We start from the raw sequence: 20638 nt of genomic DNA on the forward strand, positions 1-20638 counted from the left end.
TAACTGAGTGTATTGTGATTATTAATGTGAAGATCTAGTCATCTGGGACAACAAGTGGTATTAGAGCTCAGTAAACAATTCAACGCATTTCCAAGATTTGAATTCTTGATTCAGAATAATCAATCTTGAAGACCAACAATGGCAACTACCAGATATGAGATTGAGAAATTTGACAGCAAGACAGACTTTGAACTGTAAAAAGCAAAGATTAAAGAAGTATTAGGGCAGTAGAAGGCTCTTTTGGCCATTACAGACCCTACGAAGTATCCTAAACACTTTCTGAGGCAGACAAGCAGACTGTTGAATCAAATGCATATGGAACCATCGTTCTCAATGTTACAGACAATGTTTTGAGGCAAATTGTGGATCAACCTATTGCCTATGTCATTTGGAATAAGTTAAATTAGATATATCTCAACAAAGATCTACCCAACAAAACTTTCTTGAGGAAAAGATTCTTCACTTATAAGATGGATCCGACAAAGTCTCTCACGGACAATATTAATGAGTTCAAGAGGCTGTCTTCAGAGTTCAGATCGATTGGAGATAATATTGGAGAAGAGAATGAGACATTCATATTATTGAATTATCTATCATAAACTTTCAAATATGTGAAGACTACATTGAAGTACGGTAGCGAAAGAATCACCACAGATGCTATTATATCTGCTGTAAGAGTCAGAGAGCTTGAATTGAAAATGACTAAGAAGGATCAACCAGGAGGTGAACGCTTGTTCTCAAAAGGGAAGAGCAAGAACAATGGGAAGGGCAAAGAGAAAATGGTGACAAGTCCAAAATAAAGTGGCATTTTTGTCATAAGATGGGGCACATGAAAAAGGACTGTTATGCTTTAAAGAGAAAATTGAACCAACAGAACAAGGGGGGTAAACAGACCGAGGCTGTTGTAGGTGAGAATTCCCTAGACTATTCAATGCTTTAGCTGCTATTGAAGAAGGTGGAGACTAGAATACTATGGAGACTCAAAATTGGGTGTTAAATTTTGGTTGTTCAGTTCACATAACACCAACCAAGGGATGGTTTTGCACTTAGAAGAAGTGGGATGGTGGGCTGATCTATATGGGCAATAATGCATGTAGAGTTGTGGGAATAGAGTCTGTGTCCTTAAAGATGCAGGATGGTTCAGTAAAATTGATAAGAAACGTGAGGCATGTTCCAACTTTGAAGAGGAATCTTCTTTCATTGGGGATGTTTGATGCCATAGGCTGTGAATATAGGGGTGTGGGAGGAACCTTTGAAATTATTAAGGATTCCAAAGTGGTCTTGGTGGCAACCAAGGTAAATGGTCTATATGTCATCAAGGATGTGCAAATGGCACACTCCGTTTTGTAAGCAACAAATGAGAAGCCTTAAATGTCATCAAGTTGTGGAACAAAAGACTCTCTCATATTAGTATGGGGGGCTGCAAGTACTATTTAAACAGGGTATACTACCAAGGGGTGTTGGAGATAACCTTAAATTTTGTGAACACTGTATATTGGGCAAGGTAACTAGACATCAATTCCCCAAAGGACAACACACTTCAAAGGAAGTCCTTGAATATGTGCACTCAGACTTGTGGGAGCTAGCTCACACTCCATCTCTTAGTGGAGCAAGGTACTTTCTTTCATTTGTAGATGACTATTCAAGAAAGAGTTGGGTTTATTTCTTAAAATCCAAAGATGCAGTATTTAGTAGATTTAAAGAAGACCTTGATTGAGAAGCATACCTCCAAAAAAATTAAACAATTGAGAACTGATAATGGTGTAGATTTTTGTGGAGAGGAGTTTAATTTGTATTGCAGGGAGCATGGCATAGTAACGCATAGAACTGTGAGGTACACACCTCAACAAAATGGAGTAGCTAAAAGATTAAACAGAATAGTGCTGGAAAGAGTAAGATGTTAGCTGTCCAATGTCTTGTTACCTGAAAAATATTGGGCTGACGTTGTCTCCTACACCATATACATACTTAATAAATGCTCTCACCTCTCTATATAGCTGAAGACTCCTAAAGAGAGGTGTACAAGGCAGCCATCTAAGCTGGAACATCTAAAAGTGTTTTGTTGTGTTGGCTACATGAACTAAAGCCAAGAGAAATTGAAACCAAGGGCTGTAAAATGCATGTTCTTAGGCTTTACACCGGGAGTAAAAGGCTTTAGGCTGTGGCATCTAGTTAAAAAGAGGTGTGTGAACAACAGAGATGTGATCTTTAGAGAAAATGAAATGTTCATGATGGCAGAACAACCATCTTCAACAGTAACTAAGACTAGTAGTACTAGATTGGAGGTGGAGCCTCAAAATGATAATGAAGATTCTACTTCCTCTAAAATCAAGAGTTAGAAGGTGATGAAGCAGCTGAATCCAATGATCATGTGTCAAGTGATCAAATTGAGACACATGGGGACTTGCACAATTACTCATTGGCAAGAGATAGACCGAGAAGAACTATAGTACCACCAGCAAGGTACCAAGAGTCTGACTTCGAAAGTGTAGCATTGAGTGCTGCCATTTCTTTAAGTAATAATGAACCTTCCAGCTTTGAAGAAGCAACAAATAGCCTAGATGCTAGGAAATGGATTGAGGCTATGAATGATGAGATGAAGTCCCTCCATCAAAATGACACTTGGAGATTAGTACCTTTGCCTAAGGGGTACAAATCTATCTCATGCAAATGGATTTACAAATTTAAAGAAGAGATTCCAGGTGTGCAAAAGTCTAGGTTCAAGGTTAGGCTTGTTGCTAAGAGGTTCACCCAAAAGGAAGGCATTGACTAAAATGAGGTGTTCTCTCCAGTTGTGAAGCATACTTCCATTTTGCTGCTCCTTTCTCTAGTTGTGCAAAAAGATTTGGAGCTTGACTAGCTGGATGTAAAAACAGCCTCCTTACATGGGCTATTGAAAGAGACAATATACATAAGTCAACCTCAAGGCTATGTTAAAAGTGGAGAAGAAGACCTTGTGTGTTTATTGAACAAGTCCATCTATGGCTTAAAACAATCACCAAGATGCTGGTATGAGAGGTTTGATGAGGTGATCTCCAAGGTTCAAACGGAGCTTATTTGATTGTTGTGTTTACACAAATACTAGTAGTTTCAAGGAACCTGTATATCTACTTCTCTATGTAGATGACATGCTGCTAGTCGGGAGATCCAAAGAGGAATTGAAGCAAGTGAAAATGCTTCTTAAAAGAGAATTTGACATGAAAGTCCTAGGGGAGTCAAGGAGGATCCTAGGCATTGAAATAGAGAGAGATAGAAAACAGGGTTGATTGCTTGTTAGCCAATCTAAATACTATTCAATGATTATACAGAGGTTTAAGATGGAGAAAGCTAAGCCAGTAGGTACTCTTCTTGTCCCTCACTTCAAGCTTTCAGCTGCTAATAGTCCAAAGAACACCAATGAAGAGCATCTAAACCATATGAAGGTGTTCCCTTATTCCCAAGCAGTGGGATCTCTTATGTATCTTATGACTTCTACATGACAAACCTTTCCTATGCAACAAGTATGGTTAGTAGGTACATGGAAAATCCTAGTAGAAGACATTGGGAGGCAATGAAGTGGATACTAAGATATCTATGTTCATCCAATGAGGCAAAAGTCTTATATAGACAGAATGAGCCATCCAGTGATGAGGTTTATGGTTATGCAGATGCAAACTATGCAGGGGACTTGGACAGAAGACGTTCTCTATCAGGTGATGTTTTCCTATAAGGGAACAATTTGATCAGTTGGAAAGCTAAACTGCAGCCTGTTGTGGCCCTTTCCACAACAGATACTGAGTTCATCGCATTGTCTGAGGCTGTGGAGGAAGGTTTGTGGCTGAACGGTTTACTAAACAATTTCGGCATACACAAACTAAAGTCAGAATCTATTGTGATAATTAGAGCATAATATACCTATCTAAGAACCAGCAGTTCCAAAGAGAAAGGGGAAGTCAAAGTAGTGAAGATTCATACCTATGATAATGCAGCTGATATGCTAACAAAAAATGTTCCATTGAACAAGCTTGGTAGATGCTTGGACCTTCTTAGGTTTGAGTTACCTGAAAAAGGTTAGCTCAAGTCAGCTTAGTGATGCAAAGAGGGAAGGAACTCTGGATGCTTACAAAGGTGGAGATTGTTACAGAATAACTCGAGATCAAGAAAGAACAGTGTAGCTGGTAGTTGAACAGTTGTCGACTTCTTTCTGTTAATTGTTGTAACCACTAGAGCTCATCATCGTTGACCGAATCGCCTGCACATATATAAATAAAATCAAACGAGAGATTAATGTAAAAGTGAATAGAAATTGAGAGAGCAAGGAATTTCGTTTTGTAATACTTTGAAGAGTAATAAAAGAGAACCTCCCAATTTACACAGTGGACGTAGGCCTTTGGCCAAACAACTTAAAATCTTGTGCCATTTCTTCTTCCTCTACGATCGTTTAGATTTTACTAAAGTATCATTTACACGATCGTATAGTTCCTATCGCATCGTGTACACGATCATTTACCTCCACGCTCAATCGTATATACAATTGTTTAGCTCCCCAACTTTCATCTATATGATCGTCTAGCTTTAGTCAATTGTCGTCTATATGACCGTTTAACTCTTCCTTCTATCATTTACTTAGTTGGCCTATCATTTAGTTATTGGTGCATTGTCTACACGATCGTGCAGACTTTTGGTAAATGACAGAAGGATTTTCAAGCATCTAAATTCTATCTCCCCTGACTCTTAAATTGTTATCAACCATTATAACTGAGTGTATTGTGATTATTAATGTGAAGATCTAGTCATCTGGGATAAAAATTTATAAGAGTTGAAGATGTGCAGGAAAACCTGTTGCCTTCTACTCCTCGGAGCACGGATGACTCAACCACCTTCTGAGCAATCGTTGACAAACCCGTCGCCTTCGACTAAGAGTGAATGTCAGTTTCAATCTCATTTTAAACAGATTTTTATTTAAAACCAAATATTTTGTTAAAATATAAATAATTAAATTTATTTAATGACAGTTAATAAGTTATAAATTTAAGACACTTAAAAACTATTACGAAAAAATTGAAATTCGAAAATTGTATTTTTTTTCCCGCTAAAGACGTGCTTTTTCTTCCTATCTGATAATTTTTTCTCCCTCCAAACCCAATTTGGCTTCACTCTTATGTCATGAAAACCCATATTTGTAGTATTTCCAAAGATATCACTCTCTATTGCTTACTTGGGAAACTCAAAATGAAAATAAGATTAGTCCTGAAGGAAATTTACCATCGGCTAATCTTGCATCAAATAGTTCTGAAAAGGATGGAGATTAGACTGCGAAATTGAGTAATTCTCATCAATCTGGCGAAAATAGTTAGAGACGTCACGTTCAAATTGGAATGGTCGAGACAAGCCTCAACGTGAAATCTGCCCAAAATTTGGGCATACTCAAGATAGATGTTTTCTGCGTTATCTTCCTCCTCAAACAACTTCATCCTCGTCAGGCTATCCTAATGTTACATTCTGAAAGATGCAATGATTAATGCCTTGTGTCGTGCTCCTAATTCTAAGTAAAATGAATTTTCTAGTGTAAATGCAATGTTTTCTCTAAATACACCCAAGTATAAGTCTAATTAGAGTGTTACTCGGTGAGAACCAAGGTCGAACTCAGGGACATACGACTCAGAAGTATTGAAAAAATTATTCGATCTTGATGCAGTAAATTTCTATTAAAGTATGCGACAAAAGTATGCAATAAAAATAAGATTTTCTTTTTAACAGAATTGTTAGAATATTGGTGGAATGAGTGATGATATGGATGCGATAGTGATTACAAGTACTAAGTGAAGCCGTGCAAGTTAAGAAAGGATGTCAATGATTAGGCAGGGTTGAGAAAGATTCAATGACATTTTTCTAAACGATGCACAAGTCATGCATTCTTGCAAAAAAAAAAAAAAAAAAAAAAAAAAAACTCTTAGAGTAATAAGTTCACTTCTCAGTGTCTTCATCCACAGTGTCCTATCTCTAGGATGCATGCGATGATTTTTATTTGCAATAGGTTAACTTTATCTCTAAGGTTACTTCTGAAGGAACTCTTATACAAGAGTGCCTATGAGCAGAAGCAGATCTTTTCAATTTCATTATGACAGAATTTCCACACATACATTTTAACATATAGATATGCATTGAAAACATTAATTACGAGCATGCTGAAAAGATAAAACTAAAAGACCGAAAGACTTACCAGTTGAAGACAGTCTTCACAAGAACTCGGTCCAATGTGAGCGAACTTCTCTCACTCTTTCTCGTCCAACAAGCAATCGCCTAGCACCACCATGGTCGTTTACACGAACAATAGGCATGAAATGTAGCTGATCATCTAGTACACGAACTCGATGCACTAAGCGATCATCTAGTAAAGGTAAGCGATCGTTTAGATAATCGCGGGCGATCATTTAGAAACACGGATGTGCGATCGTTTAGTTAAGTAGGTGTTATCGTATAGGCTCTCAACACTAAGCGATACAATGCTTTCACACCGTGAGTGATCTAGTGTAAGTTTAGGAAAATGGAAACTATTTTCATTTTATTCTTCAGTTACTAGAACTAAATTCAACTTCCCATATTTGAACGAATCCGGAGAAAACTTCGGCCAATTATCTCATAATCGCCTTATTAAATAAAACAATGAATATAATCATATTATATCCTTAACCTATAGTTTGATATCATATATCAACTATAGTGTTTTCTCCTCTACTTGATATAAATCATATTTATAAGTAATTTCCTCCAAAATAATGTATCTCATACATTTAATCAATCATATCATATATAATTAACCAGTTCCATTATATCATATATAATCGAACTCCCTCTTGTCAATTTGAATATTTCAAATTGGCCCAAAAACTAATTCTCAACTTTCATCCAAGCTACCAGGTGACCTAATGGACCTGTGGCTCGAAGCTCCAACGGTACGTGAATAGCTGACTAAACTCTTTAGCCATAGGATCTACCATCCGTTAACAACCAGCCATTCCACTAAAGATCGACAACTGAACTCTTCTTACCACAGATATATTTCTGTGTCCATCAGATATAACCAATCATTACTACGATAACCATTCACAGATGCTCGTAAGTACAACTGGGCTAATTTACCCTTTTTCTCCTGTAGTTACATCTCACTTCTTAAGCACCACTGATCCCTCTAATGAACAATACAACATAGTCCAACTATGTATGAACACCTCTCGAGCCAAGAGAAGGTGTGTGGTGCCACAACGTGCAAGCCCTGGAATAGCCCTTAAGGGAGCTATCTATCTACTTACCCCTACTTCAGGGAAGGAGTGAATTTCATCTTTTGTAGCTGAGTTCCCAGCTCCCAAATCAGATTAATCCCTAAAGTGGTAGGTTTGAGTTGGCAGTTTGGCCACTCGCAACCATGCAAATCAAAGGAGCGCCCTCAATGGCAGGAGTTCCCAACTCACTCAGGATTGAGGTCATGTTACCTATGGTCATCCTAGTGAAGTGAAGTCTTTTTCATGAACTTATGTAATGAGATGTTAACACTTCGTGGCCAGGTCTTACACAAACTCTTTGTATAGGACGCCTCTGCTAGCATGTCCCCTACACAAATGAGCAGGATCAGATCATCTGTGACAAGTCACAACACTTGTGACCATTCCACAAAGCGGACTGCATCCGTAGCGTTACCAGGATAAGGTTTCCCTCCTATATCCATATACTACAGACAATTATGGTTATCACTCAAGACATGATCCACTTGTATGTCACCACATACATGCTTGAGTTACATACAGATAACAAGAGATTTTAGTTTATAGGTTTGTGGTAAAGCAAATAAAACATTCAAATGAGCAAAAACAAGAAGTGAAGTAAATATCATATGTTATACATCACAAGCGTTCGTACAAACTGTTTACAAACTACAGGACACGAGACTTTAGGGCATCAACCCCAAGAACCACATCCTTTCTTTGGAAGAGAGGACTAATTCATAGTAGGACTATGACTTATGTTCATTATAGAAATCAGTGGTATTTAAGGAGTTAGATGTAACTATAGGGGCAAAACGGTTAATTGCCCCAGCTATACTTACGAGCATCTGTGAAGGGTCATCGTACTCATGATTGGTTATATCCAATGGACACAAAATATATCTTGGTAAGGAGAGTTCAGCTGTTGGTTTTTAGTGGAATGTCTGACAGTTAACGGATGGATGATCTCTTGGCTAAAGAGTTTAGTCAGCCATTCACTTACCATTGGAGCTTCGAGCCATAGGTCCATTAGGTCCCCTGGGTAGCTTGGATAAAGTCGAGAATCGATGTTTGGGTCAATTTGAAATGTTCAAATTGACAAGAAGAAGTTCGATTATATATGATATAATTGAACTGGTTGATTATATATGATATAATTGACTAAATGTATGAGATATACTATTTTGGAGAAAATTTAGATATAATATGATTTATATCAAGTCGAAGAGAAATTACTATAGTAGATATGTGATATCAAACTATAGGATAAGAATATAATATGTTTATATTTATTAATTATTAAATTGGTAAATTATATGATAATTGGCCGAAAACTTCTCTCGGACGTGCGTTAGTGGGAGCAGCCTCATTCGATTATGGTAACCGATGAATTAAAAAAAATTTGTTTCATTTTGCAAAATGTTCGAAAAAATTGGCATCGGTGTGGAAACATAAAGGATCGCATAGTCGAGAGCCTATATGATAGTCGCTCAGCACCTAAACGATCGCACACCTTGTGCCTAAACGAACGCACGCTAGTTCCTAAATAATTGCTTAGCTTTTTTAAACGATCGCATAGTGTGTCGTGTTTTCTAAACGATTATCTATCTTTTACTAAACGATCGCTTAGTAAAACCTACACGATCGTGTAGCTTCTTCTAAACGATAAGCACTTAGCTATATGATAGCTCATTTTCTCTCCCACTTGCTTATCGTCTACACGATTTGTTCTTCCTCCTACCTTTACCAAAGTCACCAAAGACCACACTTTGGATTTTCACTGTGAGAACACCAAGGGCTCCATTTTTGTGACGTCGTCCCCGTTCCATTGACTTGTTCGTGACTGATCGTGCTGTTGCAGACGACAGAGTTTCATTTGTTAGGCGATAGAGTTCGTGTAGAGGTCTTCCGCTGCGTCTGAGTTCCAAAGCTTGAAGAGCGTCTTCAACTAGTATGAGAACTCTTTCATTGTAATTTTTTTATTCAAAGCATGCCTTTAATTAGTGTAATTTTGCATAACTATATGTTAGAATATATATGTTGTATTTTGGTCACGGTGAAATCGGAAAGATCGAATGCTTTCATGGATGCTCTTCATTAAGAGTTGCTTCAGTGGCCATTATGTTCAAGACCGGAAATCAGCTCTTAAGGGAGCAATCTATCTACATACCCCTGCTTCGGGGAAGGAGTGAATTTCGTCTTGTGTAACTGAGTTCCCAGCTCTCTAATTAGACAAATCCCCAAAAAGATAGGCTTGTTAAGTTGGCAATTTGGCCACTCTCACCCATACTAATCAAAAGACCGCACTCAAAGGAAAGAGTTCCCAAAACACTTAGGATTAAGGTCATATCACCTATGGTCGTTTAGGTGAGATGTAAATCTCAAGTATCAACGTTATATAAAGAGACAAATCATCTCGTGGTCCGGTCTTATACAACTCTTTGTATAGGACACCCCCGCTCGCATGTCTCCACATGAATTGTTAAGATCAGACCATCTGTAGTAGTTCATAACACTTTTAACATCTACAAAGCAGGTTGTATCCATAGTGTCATGTAATGGGTTGGGATTGTTAATATAAATTGCTCACAATGATGCGATACTACTTCTATTTATGCATTAATTATTGTTCATGTAATATGCTATGCATTGTCACAAGTTTCCTTATGATGGAACCAAGTGTAATTCCACCGCAAGTTTCTCGGTGTGATCCGAAGTCGAACACGGGAATGATTTATGTTATTGCGGTATGTTCATGATATATGCGACCATGTTTTCAATCTTTAAAAATGAGTTTGTATAAGTATATAAATTGCGATAAAATAGAGGAAAGCAGTAAAGATAGGATAAAAACATAAAAATACAGTAAAACTAAGCTAAATGATACAAGATACAGACTTCATGTACAAGATGCTGGGATTAAGGCTGGCTATGAAAGTTATATAAAGACATGGGATGCGTCGACAAGTATTATGAATAGAATATAAAAAGAAAGACAAATAATACAAACAACACAAATTCTTAATTGGATTGAAGGTACAAATACTGTTCCACTCTTATCTTTGCGTACACTTCTCAGTGATCGGCCTTGCTCCGACATGTTTGTGGTAAAACAGAGACTAACGTAATGAACGCAAGGTTGCTTCCATGTCTGGAAGTACTACTCACTTTAGTTAACGCATTGTTCTAACCTTCTCTCGATAGATCAGAATGACATCTTCACTTCTGCTCTCACAGGTGAAGATGTCGTCTAGCATGCTTTAGCTAAACATATTTTATATGTTTAATATAGATTAAGTTCTTAGTGATTCATATTACTCATCAGGGGGTTAAGAGACATCATGAAGAAAGTGATGGATAGGTGAACGGAAAGAGACAGAAAATGGTAAATGGAATTTATCAAAACATTTTATATTTCTACTAAGCGTTTGATACATGGTGTGTGAATGAAGAGATAAAGAAAACATGAAATACACAATGAAAGAGAGATAGAACAGATACAATCAAGTGGCAATGTCTTGGCACGAATTTAATGGAGATCTGCTTGCCGGATAGGATGGATTTGATGGTAGGAAGAGCTTCCCTCTCAGGCTTGCTCTATCGGTAGCAGGGATCTTTGCACAGAGCTTCTGATCGGGTGTATGGCAGGTTGGATCTGAGATTCACCTCTCGACCTTATCTCGTCTTCTTCTCGAATTTCTTCTCTTAAGCACTTAGCTCAGCCTTTTCTCTACAATCTAGTAGCACTTAGCCTCGTATCAAATAGCATATCTTTTCTCTAAAATCAATGGGGTATTTATAGGTGCAGATCTTTGACTCTGAACTTGTGGTCCCCACTCATGGTCATGGTAATTCCGAAGATAGAGGGATATTATTCCTTCTGTTATGCAATCAGACCATCAATTCTGCACAACCGTTAGTTGTACACATGTCTCAATCCTCTGCTCTTGCATTGCTCAGCTGCATCTTTCGATCATAGGTTCGCATGCGGTGTTTGTTTTTATTACCGTATGCGGTTGAAGCACAGCTCTTGGATCGACTGTTGCATTACGCCGTCATTGCTGTAACCGTCTCTTCATTGTTGATTGACGAGCGCAATGTGATAGAGATGCGTTGACTATTCTCTCGTGAGCCTTGAGCGCAAGCGGTGACTTGGTCTCCTACAAAACAGAGTAAAGTTTGCCTTGTCTTCCATCTTTTTGGTGTTAGTGGGTGTAATCGAAAACATTTATATTATTGCAATACTAGGCTAATTTTCATACAATTGGTGCATAATTACTAACTTTTGGCTGCAATATCTAGATAAGGTGGCATAAATAACTTGTATTTCTACAAGTTATCATGTCACAAGGATAAAGTATCCCTCTTTTATCCTTATACTACAAACCTTTTATGTTATTACTTAAGGCATGATCCACTTGTATATCTTATATACATGCTTAAGTTTACATACAATAGCCACGGATCTTTGTTTATTGGATATGAGTAAATGCAAAATAAAATAACTCTTATTTTATTCATAACAATGTTTATAAAGTTCACAAAATACGAGACTAGGGGAGAATTAGGACACCAATCCCAATATTTTCAACTTCAACCTTGAAATCTTTGAACTTTTCAAAGGACTCAGACTGATGTTGCATTAAATAAACGTATTCATACCTCGAATAATCATCGGTAAAAGTGATGAAATATTCATAGCCTCCTTTGGTTCGTACATTCATCGGACCAAAAAGGTTTGAATGCACAAGCTCTAGAGGCTTTTTTGCCCTATAACCTTTTCCAGTAAAAAGTCTTTTAGTCATTTTTTCTTCAAGGTATAACTCACACACAAGTAAAGAATTTTCTTCTAACTCGCTTAGAAGTCCATTCTTCACCGGTCTCTCAATCCTTTTGAGATTAATGTGCCCTAAACGTAGGTGCCAAAGTTGGGCATTTTCTTTAAGAGAAATTTTAAGTCACTTATTTTGAGTTACGGAAGTTTTAAACATGTCTATGTTATGGAGGGAATTTGTGATTAACGGTCTTAGCATATACAAATTATTTTCTAGTTGAGCCGAACATACATCAATACCATATTTGGAAATAAACACTTTATTTACTAAAAAAAATATATTTGATATTTACATTTAAGCAAATACTTTATAGAAATTAAGTTCTTTTTTAACTTAGGAACTACATACACATCATTCAAAATGACAAACCTATTCCGTAAAGTCAACTGGAGACCTCCCATCGCCACAGATGAGACGACGTGCCTGGTTCCAACTCGCATCGTCATCTCACCAACACCAAGCTGCTGCCAGAAACTAATTCTATGAAATGAAGAACAAATAGGTTAGTGGTCTCAGAGTCAATAATCTAGACAAAATCATCATTCACCACTAATAAGTTTCCAAAACTAGTAAATCGCATTTACCTTGTTTGACTTTCTTCTTCTTAGCCAAATAACGTGGGCAGTTTCACTTCCAATACCCGTCCTGGTTGCAATGGAAACACTTTCCTTTATAAACCCTCACTAGTTTCCTACCCCTTAGAGCAGCAGATTGTGGGTTAGCAGACGCCTTCCCTTTACCAACCTTCTTCTTCTTCCACTTTCTAGTGCCTGAAGTAGAAGGTGTAGACGTAGTTCCAAAGGTTGTAGCTTTATGGAACTTCTTGGAAGATGAGGCAACATTTGCATCACCAAGCTTCTTCTCCTTGCTTTTCAGCAAAGATAGGAAAGTCTACAACTCATTGAGTAGAGTTGTATGGTTGTAGTCAACCCTGTTTAGAAAAACGTTGCTAACGAAATGAAGGAAGCTTTCTGGTAATGACTCCAGAATAATGCTAACTTGGCTAGCCTCATCGATGCTCAACCCATTCGTCTCTGCCACGTTGAAGTGGACCATCATATTTAGAAAATGTTCCCGAAAAGATGTTCCCTACTTCATGCGTGAGTTGAAGATGTACTTCAGAGCATCGTGCCTGAGCTACACGGATGGTTGTCCAAACATTCCGCTCAGGGACTCAATGATCTCGCGTGCAGTGATCATGGGCTCATGTGTCTTGGCAAAAACGTCATTAAGGATGGCCAAGATATACGCTCGAGCCTTTCTGTTTGCCCCTGTCCAGTACTCATACACATCTTGAATGTTTCAACAGCGTTAGAAGGTGGAATAGGAAGACACTTCTCCATAAGGATGAATCTTAGGTTATCGATGATAAGTATCATGTTAATAGAATTCTTTCAACTAACATAATTTTCGCCAGTCAGTTTCTTGGCGGCAAGTAAAGATAGAGAAGCGATAGCCATAATAAAATTGCTGAAAAATGAAGAAACTTAATAAGTCTACTTGCATTAAACTACTTTTAATAACAATTAAGTTTTAGCAAAATAGTTCTAGTGTACCCTAAGTGACATCTATTTTGTAATGATGCTCCAGTGAGGCAGGACAAGAGTCACCGTAGGGTAATCAAGTGTCTCTTCCCTGGAATGAGATAATCTCATCCATTAGAAGAAATAACTCCTTGTAACTGAATCTAACAGTCACCATTGTTCGGTCCAGAATTTATTAACATCCTTAACAATTATGTGTAACTGTAACACCTCATTTTAGGCCCTAGAGTCCCGCTCTAATGAGCCAACCTTAGGAAAAACCCGATTAGGACAAGAGACTAAAGCAACCCTATCCATTTCTCTAGATCAAATAAAGAGTTGTGCAAAAAAGTCATCCTTTAGGGGGACACTTCCGGGGTGCCACGAGGTGATGCACTAAAACTTTATCCAACCTAATAAGAAAGATCGAAGGATATGTTGTCACACGTCCCGCTCCCACTTACTATGAACATTCTCTCCATTCACCTTGTTATTAACCTACCCAAATGCCACTCGTAGGGGGACACTTCAGAGGTGCCTCGAGGCCGAGGATAGATCTCACGGTGTGAACTTTTTAGGGAGAAACGTGTAGAGGTAAAGTAAAGTACCATATACCCCAACTCCCACTGAATGTTCTACCTAGGGATTCATTAACTTAGAAAATCTGACTATTGATTTTAACTAAGTGGTTTATTTAATTTTCTCAAAAACAACACTTTCTTTTGATAATTAAACAAGTTTGATTCAAGTCTTATTAAACAATTTAACAGATTTTTAGCAAATTTTCTTGCATATAACAAATCTATCTAATTCACATTTCCAAGTAGGTTCCCAAGTAGAGGTACGACGTCTTCATCGAATTAAGTACCCCAGCCTAGCCAGAACCAACCTTAGCCAAAAGGTCCCTTATAGATACATTTGTCACATATTTAATCTTTTATTAGTCAATTTAATCCTATTAAACTAAATTAAAAGATCAAACTTAGGTTTCTAATCTTATTAGAAACGTGATCTTAAGTTTATCTCAATCAAATTTTAAAACACTTTTAAAACATGATTAAAGCCTAAGGTTGTCATGCAACTCTTTATTATTGATTTTAATTCTAATTTCATTAGTTATAACTCTTATAAAGAATGAAACAACTAAAACCATTCACATTGCTAAGCTAGACATTCATAAGGCATTTATAACTTTTATAAACAAACCTAAGTGTCATGCTTCATGCAATGTTTATTTATTACTAATATATAACTTGTATATAACCCAAGTAATGAACTAAGCATACATTTCATGCTAACATACAACTTTATATTATAACATTTATAATATAGATGATGCATGGATATGCTTTAATGCATGCATATATTATAACTCTTATATTATATGATGCATGAGCATGCTTTAAGGTAATTTAATCATGCATACTAATATATTGTAACACTTATAATATAAAGATGATGCATGAAAAATGCATAACCTATGGTGGGTTTTAAAATTATATGACATACATTATGGCATATAAAATAAACATACATCACATGCACATTTAATAAAAGTTGATGGATTGGGATAATTTGTCTCAAAACCGAAAAAGATCCTTTTGATCGTCGAGTAATGCACATCGAATAGGTGAACCAAGTCTTGAACTGCCCGCCTTGAAGCCTCATCACTTGATCGTGTAGCAAATTCTTTTGATCGTTAAGTAATGCACATCGAGTATTAATGATCATGTAACAATGATCGCATGGCTTAGGACTATGCGATGAGCATGAAAGTCCACGCGATCGTGCAGCGCGCATCGAGTAACGCATGCCATTTGATCGTGTAGCTAATGACTATGCGATGAGCATGATAGCCAACACGATCGTTTATCGTGCACGCCTTGCGTCAAGTATCAAATACAATGTGATCATTTACCCTCGATCGTTTATGCGATCATGCAACCAACACAACACGATCGAGTAAACACTTTACATGATCGTGAAGCATTAACTATGCGATCGTTTAGCAAATATTATACAATTGGGTAGAACAATTCTACACAAACACATAGCCAAATCTAAACGATCGTCTAGCTTAAGCTACACGATATGACCATTGTTTCTGAAGGAAATCGAATACGAGGATTTTCATGAGCAGTGGAAGGGATTGTTCCAAATTCCATTCGAATTGAACATTAACCATTACAATAATAATGGAAACTACCATGTCATGCATATATAGAAATTACAGCATGCTTTAAGATGATACAAGAGATAGAGGAGGCATACCTTTGAAGAACCATTCTTCAAGAATCCCTCGATTAGTCTCCAATGCATCCAATAATAACACACTCGACTGCAAGGATCACCACACGAACAACACGAATAGCCAACAGCTCCTCGAACCCAATCGAGTCCAACTCGATTCACGAACCGAGTAAGAACACCACCACAATGATTTACCCTAGTATTCTCAGTGTAAGAATTCAGAAGTTGTGGGCTCTATCTAATCTTGCCTTGAGGAAGAGACAGGAGGACTATGATCGAGTAGACAATCGAGCAAGTGGGAGATAAGAAGCTGGTCTATCATATAGACGATGTGCTCGATCGTTTAGTAAACAGAAGCCTATCACATAAACTATGCTACCCGATCGTGTAGCAACAATCAGCTAATTAACTATTGTATAGTCAAAGGTAAGCGATCACTTAACTGATCATGTAGTCTCTCAACGCTATCGCTTAGTGAAACTCTTTCACTTGATAGCTTATTCTTGGAGTACTTTCCGAATGAGACAACTTCTAATTTAGGAAAACCATTTTTCTTTCATCTCACGGTTACCATAAAACTTCCAATAACCTCCCATTCAATTGGTTATTAGAGAAAAAGAATTAATTATCATATAATTAATTTATTATAAATAAATATGATAACCAACTTATCATATTATATTTATAACCTATAGTTTTAATATTTCATCTCATGAAATTGATGACGGGCAGAAATACGCGTCATCTTAGTCCTTTTATTTAGAATTATGAGGGTTGTTAAATAAAATATGAGGTGAATATGTTAGGAATTCATGAGAAAATAAGTTTGTGTCGATCGGCAATAAGAATCTCGGCTCACCCAATATTATGCGTTATTATGCATTCAATTGTTTATCTTTGTAGCCAACGCAGGAAGCGGACGCATACGCGGAAGCCGGGCTATCACAAAGATGACCGCATGCAGAGAATTTCTCCATTGCAGAATCGAACGCATACGTTTAACGCATGGATGTTGCGGCCATCGACCGCATGCGTCCATTGCATAGAATTTGCGGCTACATAATGATGACCATAATAGAAGGGCACCCGCAAGGTTGGTGGAATGCATCAAGAACGCATACCTCAGGAGTATCAAAAGATGATGTTGATAGTTCACCTACCACGTCGTTAGCAGCAGAGATTCAGAAAAGGACCATCGCGCCGCGAGTGTTAGAATCAGAGCAGGTCCATTAATGCTATCGACGATCAAGCTCTATAAATAGAAGCCGATGAGCAAAATTTCATTTCATCCAAGGTTTTTTGCCTGAGGCTCGCCTTAGGGTGGATTCTTGTGAACCAGACCAAAGCGTGAGAAGATAGCTTGAGAGTTCATCATCTCCTTCATCCATTTCGAGTGACGACCGAAGCCTTCGCCAGAGTCAGAGCTCGAAAGAGTCTGCTCCACCGCCCTTCCATGGCACCACCGGTAGCATTGAGACGCATCTGCTGGAAGGAAGACATTACTTCCAGCTAGCCTTTCCATTTCTCTTCTTTACTTATATTGTGATCATTTGCTTGAGGAATTAATACATTTTGTGATCAATGCATTTCTATATTTCCTTCAATTCCATCTCCATCTTCATTTACTTAGTGTCCTTAACTTTCATTGCATCATTGAGTAAGATTATTAGAGTATCGCATACTTAATCATGCGACATAGGAATATGAAGCATGTAGCAAACCACCGGGAGGTGTGCGTTGCATGGGTGTTGTGAGAAAACCTTATTTGCTTAGTGTGAAGATGTAGCAACGCTTGTCTATAAGCAGACATAATGCTTGTCTATGAGTAAAATTAGCAGCAACTAACTACCTGAGAGGGTAATTGATTGATTACATTAAGCAATGTAAGCAAGTGTTCACTAGAGATAGGAATAATCTTACGTAAACCAGGTATGCGATTACCTTGTCTTATGAGCGCATCATTCATCATTTAGGCATACTTGGGAGAGTAGTCTAAAAACCAGATCTAAGACTCGAGAGAGCGGATCAGATCGCATAAGCAAGAATGGTGAACTTAGAGACAAGCTTCGTTTATTATTACACAATGTATGCACCCTACCGATAGGATATTGCATGCATCCAGAAGTAGGATATAGTGGTATGTGGTCATCACGCTTATGTGTGAGAGCACATGAGCGGGTTATGGAGGCTTAGGCATAGGCTTCTCAACAGTATCACATATACATCACATGCGTCCTAGAATTAGGCACAAGTGTGTGTAGCATGATCGCATAGCTTGCATTGGCTGGGGTTGCCCTTGCAATCAAGCTTAGGCTTGCGGTGAAGACATTCTCACATTTTATCTATTTTTCCATGCATTTTACTACACGTCAACAGTTGTCGTGTCTCTACCTCTCAGTCATAGTCCCACTGCTTTATCTGTTAGTTAGGAGTAGGAGTAGTGCTTAGCTTATAACCCCCATCATTCTTTTATTCATCCGCTGAAAACACATCACTACAAACATTCAGCTATAAGTCCCTAAGTTCGACCTCGAATCACCCGAGAAATTTGCGTTCGCATTATACTTGGCGCGAGCGCAAGAAAACTTGTGACAAGAATGTATGGTCATTGCATATGAGATCAACGCATATTTTCCATTCCGACACATGTCCACCGACGCATGAGAACAAACGAATAACCTAAGACATGCATCGCATATTGCGTCCACCTAATTTTAGTCATCAAGGCTTTCCTTTGACGCATGGTGGACGTTGCGATGGCTTACTTTTTGCTCGTGATCTGGAACAATGAACCCCTCTAGCTGAGTCACATAGATGGTCTCCTCAAGATTACCATTAAGAAAGGCAGTCTTGGTGTCCATTTTCCATATTTCATAATCATAAAATGTGGCTATGGACAGGAGTATCTAGATATAGTTGAGCATGACAACAAGTGAGAAAGTTTTCGTATAATCACATCCTGGTTCGCTTATAGAAACTATGAACCCCTCTTTCGCTTATAGATCCACTTACACCCAATAGGTCTTAACCCATCAAGCGGATCAACAAGCTCCAAGACGTTATTGAAGTACATAGACTCCATATCTTGGTTCATGGCTCTAATCCATTCATCTTTGTCAACATCCTCCATTTCTTTCTTAAAAGACAACGGATCCTCGACCCCATCATTCGAAATGACATTTTAGGCTAGTCAAATCCATGTAGCGATCCGGTGGGTACATAACCATCCCACTACGTCAAGGCAGTCTCAACTCTTGAGCTGGTTGAATAGATGTTCCGACCTCAACAACTCTTATTGATCTGTTGGCCTATTCAACAACTCTTGTTGAATCCTCAGTAGTCTCAATCTCACTAGAAATCTCATGCAAAATGAGCTTACTCCGTGGCTTATGATCTCGGATGTGTTCTTCTTCTAAGAAGATAGCATTTGTAGAAACAAACACTTTGTTCTCACTCGGATCATAAAAGTATCCACCTCTTGTTTTATTGGGGTAGACTACAAAGGGGCAAACCTTCAAATGTGGTTCCAACTTCCTTGGGTTAGTCACTAGCACATGTGTCGAACATCCCCAAATCCTGAAGTGGCGTAAACTACCTTTACAGCCTCTCCAAAACTCAAAAGGTGTTTCAGAAATACTTTTTTAGGGAACCTTGTTCAGGATATAGCATGCAGTCTCCATTGCAAAACCATAAAATGGGTCTGGAAGATGAGCATAATTCATCATAGACCAAGCCATGTCTAACAAGGTTCTGTTTCTCCTTTCTGATACACCATTCTACTGAGGTGTACTAGAGGCCGAGAGTTGGGACGCAATCCATGGTTTTATCATATAGTTCTGGAATTGGAGGTTCATATACTCTCCATCACGATATTAGTGTTTTTATCTTCTTGCCTAACAAGTTTTCAACTTTACCCTTGTACTCCTTGAACTTGTCAAGGGCTTCAGACCTACATTGCATTAGGTAGAGATACCGGTATCTCGATAATCATCTATGAAAGAGATGAAATATTCATACCCACCCTGAGCTCTAACATTCATCGGACCACAAACGTCTGAATGTACAAGCTTCAAGGCTTCCTTGGCTTTGTAACCTTTTCCAGTAAAAGGTCGTTTGGTCATCTTGCCTTCGAGGCATCATTCACATACCGACAAGGAGTTTTCTTCTAAACTCTTTAGAAGTCCATTTTTCACCAAATTTTCAATCCTATTGAGGTTGATGTGACCTAACCTTAGATGCCATAGATGGTCGTTTTCCTTAGGAGAAACCTTTGGTCTTTTAGTTGTTGTTGTCGTACTGAACATTTCAATGTTAAATAAGGCTTTTATGACTAATGGCCTTAGTACATATAAGTTACTTTCCACTGAACCATAACCAATCTTCATTCCATTCTTGAAAATAAACATTTTATTCTCATAAAAGGAAACGGTATACCCTTGTTCAATGAGACCAGAAACCGAGATTAAGTTCTTCTTAATATGAGGAACTACAAAAACATTATCCAGTAACAGATAACGTTTCTTGTCAAACTTCAAGGTATCTACAGCAACAGCTAAAACAACCTCACCAGTGTCGACTCGTAGAGTCATCTCTCCCTGTGGCAACGTTTTCCAGGAACTGAATTCTTGGTAAGAGAAACTGACATGATTGGTAGCACCTGAATCAAGGATTCAGGCAGAATCATCATTCTCTACCAAACACATCTCCAAGACCAATAAATCAAATTTATTATCTTTCCTCTTCTTTTGGAGAGTAGTGGGATTAGTGTCAGAACAACTGAAACTACTGG

The sequence above is a fragment of the Benincasa hispida genome, chromosome 10, assembly GCF_027475165.1.
Source record: "Benincasa hispida cultivar pf3 chromosome 10, pf3_genome.v1.1, whole genome shotgun sequence".
NCBI lineage: Eukaryota > Viridiplantae > Streptophyta > Magnoliopsida > Cucurbitales > Cucurbitaceae > Benincasa > Benincasa hispida.